At 49.7% G+C, this 5000-nt stretch overlaps 1 non-coding gene across 1 annotated transcript in view; it reads right to left on the reverse strand.

The window, feature by feature from the left end:
- The window catches only part of LOC126321982 (small subunit ribosomal RNA), a 1893-nt gene extending 1649 nt beyond the window's left edge, over positions 1–244 (reverse strand). The window contains exon 1 of the ribosomal RNA XR_007558702.1: positions 1–244. This exon is cut by the window's left edge and continues 1649 nt beyond it. This is a non-coding gene — a ribosomal RNA (small subunit ribosomal RNA).
- Between the last annotated feature and the right edge of the window lie 4756 nt (positions 245–5000).

The following is a 5000-nucleotide window of genomic DNA, read 5'->3' on the forward strand; positions in this document are numbered from 1 at the left end:
CAGACAAGCCAATCCGATTGGTTTTGATCTAATAAAAGCGTCCCTTCCATCTCTGGTCGGGACTCTGTTTGCATGTATTAGCTCTAGAATTACCACAGTTATCCAAGTAACGTGGGTACGATCTAAGGAACCATAACTGATTTAATGAGCCATTCGCGGTTTCACCTTAATGCGGCTTGTACTGAGACATGCATGGCTTAATCTTTGAGACAAGCATATGACTACTGGCAGGATCAACCAGGGAGCTGCGTCAACTAGAGCTGAGCAGCCGGCCGCCCGGGAGTGTGTCCCGGGGGCCCGCGCGAACACGCAAGCGTCCGCTCAATTATTCTGCAAACAGGAGGAGGCCGAGCTCCCCTGCACGATACACCTCGAAACCCTCTCAGGTCCCGGCGGCGCGCAGCGCCGTCCTAGGTACTTGGTCGGTTTCGAGAGAGGCGCAATCGCCCGGAGTTAGGCGAGTAGACGGTTTTAGTGCGAACACCCTTGCTCCCAACTGAGCTTGCCGCTGCCGACAGAGGCCCGGGAGCGTGCTGTCGTGGCATTGCCGGCGGGAGACAACACGCGCCACCTATGGTGACCGGCAGCTCCAACGCCAGCGCCACACAAGGGCAAAGCCCCACTTGGGTGTCAGAAGCGAACTCTCCCAGCACAGCGCACGCGCCAACACGTCCGCACAACTGCGATACAAACCACCTGCGAGAACCGCTGGGGCGACCGAGCAGCAGACGGCGTCGCGGCGCCGAGTGCCAGGCGGCGGCGCATCCTCAACGCACACAGTCCTCAATCAGACCAGCACACTGCAGATGTCCACCGCGCTTCGCACCGGGCTCGGCTGAACCAACTTTGGCCGCCAGGCGCCGCGTGCAGGGTGCGCCGCAGCGTAGCTGCGCCGCCTGCCGGGCCCGTCGGCTGGCGCTCCTGCCACTCGGCGCCCCCCACCAGCCGCCTGTTGCGCGTGCGCCCACGCAGCGCGCGGCCAACACGCCGGGCGGCCCCCCTTCACCGGCCGGGAACAGTCCCACCAAGCCACCGCCGCGTATCGCTTCATACCCACATGGGCCTAGTCACGCGTGTGGATGTGGCGGGTACCGCTGAAACAACCGGTTAATAGCTGTACCGATCGTCGCCATCACAGATTCACCTCCAGCGTGAACAACCGCTCAACAACGGATTTCCAGTTCATTTGCGTATCTTGGGCAGTAAACGTAGATGTCCACCTACATTTGCGAATTCAACAATTCTTGCATGCCAGGATGTCATGTGTCACGACACGCTACATCAGACCACATACACACTGCGACATGTGCAGAAGAGAACACGTGGAAGGTGGCCCGCGCACGTATGCGATGTACCTTCCGCGATCCACTGTCAACCGGCATCTGCGGCATGTCCCAGATATGGAACGCGGTCCACCAGGGTAGCACTTTGTGTGAGGCAATACGACAAAGTCGGAATACACGCGTCACTACATCAGACGGCTCACGCTGACCTGACCTGACCTGACTCACCGCACCACCACCCCCAGCGACCCAGGGTGACATACAATGCGTTCGTACGTTCCTCCCACACGCCTCTACGGCGTACCACAGTGCAACCTAGCTGTTATTGGGAGACGAGACAAGTAGCATCAAGCACAACATATGGAAATTGAGATTCGACACCGTTGGGCACAGCCAGCGTACGGTCCACACGTATCACACTACTTCACTCTGTACGTAACGACCGATGATCGGTACAGCGTGTGGGTTACGCGTACGACATCAGCGGACAATGGACACAGACCATACCACGACGTACACTGAGGGCGTCGACATCTGAATGCAACTGAACAGCTGCGAGGCTCATTTTAACACTCAAACGCCAGACCGACCAAGCTTGAGAGGACAGAGACACAAAGAGGGGGACAGAGGGGGACAGAGGGGGGGGAGGGGGGGGGGTCGGCGATATAGTCCTATTGCAGTACAATTGACAGTGGATAGCAGGAATATGTGGAAAGTAAGCAACACTCGCAAGACATCTACATGAGGATAACAACGACACCAGAGATTCCGAGCAGTGAACTATGTTAGGCAAAGGGGACAACGTGGGTTAGGTTAAGGGACAACGTGGGTTAGGTTAAGGGGACAACGTGGGTTAGGTTAAGGGACAACGTGGGTTAGGGTTAAGGGACAACGTGGGGTTAGGGTTTAAGGGACAACGTGGGTTAGGTTAAGGGACAACGTGGGGTTAGGTTAAGGGGACAACGTGGGGTTAGGGTTAAGGGACAACGTTGAGTGGGTTAGGTTAAGGGACAACGTGGGTTAGGTTAAGGGACAACGTGGGTTAGGTTAAGGGGACAACGTGGGGTTAGGTTAAGGGACAACGTGGGTTAGGTTAAGGGGACAACGTGGGTTAGGTTAAGGGACAACGTGGGTTAGGTTAAGGGGACAACGTGAGTTAGGTTAAGGGACAACTTGAGTTAGGTTTAAGGGACAACTTGAGTTAGGTTTAAGGGACAACTTGAGTTAGGTTAAGGGACAACTTGAGTTAGGTTAAGGGACAACTTGAGTTTAGGTTAAGGGGACAAATTGAGTTAGGTTAAGGGACAAATTGAGTTAGGTTAAGGGGACAAATTGAGTTAGGTTAAGGGGACAAATTGAGTTAGGTTAAGGGACAAACTTGAGTTAGGTTAAGGGACAACTTGAGTTAGGTTAAGGGACAACTTGAGTTAGGTTAAGGGACAACTTGAGTTAGGTTAAGGGACAACTTGAGTTAGGTTAAGGGACAACTTGAGTTAGGTTAAGGGGACAACTATGAGTTAGGTTAAGGGACAACTTGAGTTAGGTTAAGGGACAACTTGAGTTAGGTTAAGGGACAACTTGAGTTTAGGTTTAAGGGGACAAATTGAGTTAGGTTAAGGGACAAAATTGAGTTAGGTTTAAGGGTACAAATTGAGTTAGGTTAAGGGACAAATTGAGTTAGGTTAAGGGACAACTTGAGTTAGGTTAAGGGACAACTTGAGTTAGGTTAAGGGACAACTTGAGTTAGGGTTAAGGGGACAACTTGAGTTAGGTTTAAGGGACAACTTGAGTTAGGTTAAGGGACAACTTGAGTTAGGTTAAGGGACAAATTGAGTTAGGTTAGGGACAAATTGAGTTAGGTTAAGGGACAAATTGAGTTAGGTTAAGGGACAAATTGAGTTAGGTTAAGGGACAAATTGAGTTAGGTTAAGGGACAAATTGAGTTAGGTTAAGGGACAAACTTGAGTTAGGTTAAGGGACAACTTGAGTTAGGTTAAGGGACAACTTGAGTTAGGTTAAGGGACAACTTGAGTTAGGTTAAGGGACAACTTGAGTTAGGTTAAGGGACAACTTGAGTTAGGGTTAAGGGACAACTTGAGTTAGGTTAAGGGACAACTTGAGTTAGGTTAAGGGACAACTTGAGTTAGGTTAAGGGACAAATTGAGTTAGGTTAAGGGACAAATTGAGTTTAGGTTAAGGGACAAATTGAGTTAGGTTAAGGGACAAATTGAGTTAGGTTAAGGGACAAATTGAGTTAGGTTAAGGGACAAATTGAGTTAGGTTAAGGGACAACTTGAGTTAGGTTAAGGGACAACTTGAGTTAGGTTATGGACAACTTGAGTTAGGTTAAGGGGACAACTTGAGTTAGGTTAAGGGACAACTTGAGTTAGGTTAAGGGACAAATTGAGTTAGGTTAAGGGACAAATTGAGTTAGGTTAAGGGACAACTTGAGTTAGGTTAAGGGACAAATTGAGTTAGGTTAAGTGGACAAATTGAGTTAGGTTAAGCGATAATCTGGTACAGGCCACAGTTAGGTTAAGCGATAATCTGGTACAGCCACAGTTAGGTTAAGCGATAATCTGGGTACAGCCACAGTTAGGTTAAGCGATAATCTGGTACAGCCACAGTTAGGTTAAGCGATAATCTGGTACAGCCACAGTTAGGTTAAGCGATAATCTGGTACAGCCACAGTTAGGTTAAGCGATAAACTTGGGTACAGCCACAGTTAGGTTAAGCGATAAAACTGGTACAGCCACAGTTAGGTTTAAGCGATAAACTGGGTACAGCCACAGTGTAGGTTAAGCGATAAACTGGTACATGCCACAGTTAGGTTAAGCGATAAAACTGGTACAGCCACAGTTAGGTTAAGCGATAAACTGGTACAGCCACAGTTAGGTTTAAGCGATTAAACTGGTACAGCCACAGTTAGGTTAAGCGATAAACTGGTACAGCCACAGTTAGGTTAAGCGATATAACTGGTACAGCCACAGTTAGGTTAAGCGATAAACTGGTACAGCCACAGTTAGGTTAAGCGATAAACTGGTACAGCCACAGTTAGGTTAAGCGATAAACTGGTACAGCCACAGTTAGGTTTAAGCGATAAACTGGTACAGCCACAGTTAGGTTAAGCGATAAAGTTGGTTAAATTTGGTATTGTTGTGGGAAGGGGGCAGAGAGAGAGGGGGGGGGGGGGGGGGTGGATAGTGGTGGCAAGTACACGGATGCCTGAGTCACCGTCAGATACGTCACACGTCGGTTCGATGCTTGTAGCAAGAGGCTGGCGGATGTGTGTCTCTCACTTCTGCAATTTTTCATGTGGTATAACACGGAGGGCGGGGGATGATATTTTGGTGCCCCTCTGTGTAGGATGTGTGTTGGTGGTGTTGATTTATCTGAGCAATGGTAGTTGTCGGAGGAGTGGGGTATTGTGCTTTTATAGGTGGACCTACTGCTCTGGCTTTATCATAGTGTCGACGGTTGCAATGTGGCAGAGAGGATGCACTCGACATTGTCGCATTCCAGATGTTTACGTATTGTGTGTCTCCGTTGCAGGCCGAGAGTGGGTGCATGTTCGAGTGTCTGGCTGACGTGGCGATTCACGTTGTGTGCCCAGTCTTACAGCACGTATAGGGACATTCGCATAAATCATCTATATTTGGCCTGCATCATTTACTAAGCAGTGCCGTGAGACGACCGAACTATTAGGAAAGTACTGAT

This window comes from Schistocerca gregaria, unplaced genomic scaffold (assembly GCF_023897955.1).
Source record: "Schistocerca gregaria isolate iqSchGreg1 unplaced genomic scaffold, iqSchGreg1.2 ptg000779l, whole genome shotgun sequence".
In the NCBI taxonomy this organism is placed as follows: Eukaryota; Metazoa; Arthropoda; class Insecta; order Orthoptera; family Acrididae; genus Schistocerca; species Schistocerca gregaria.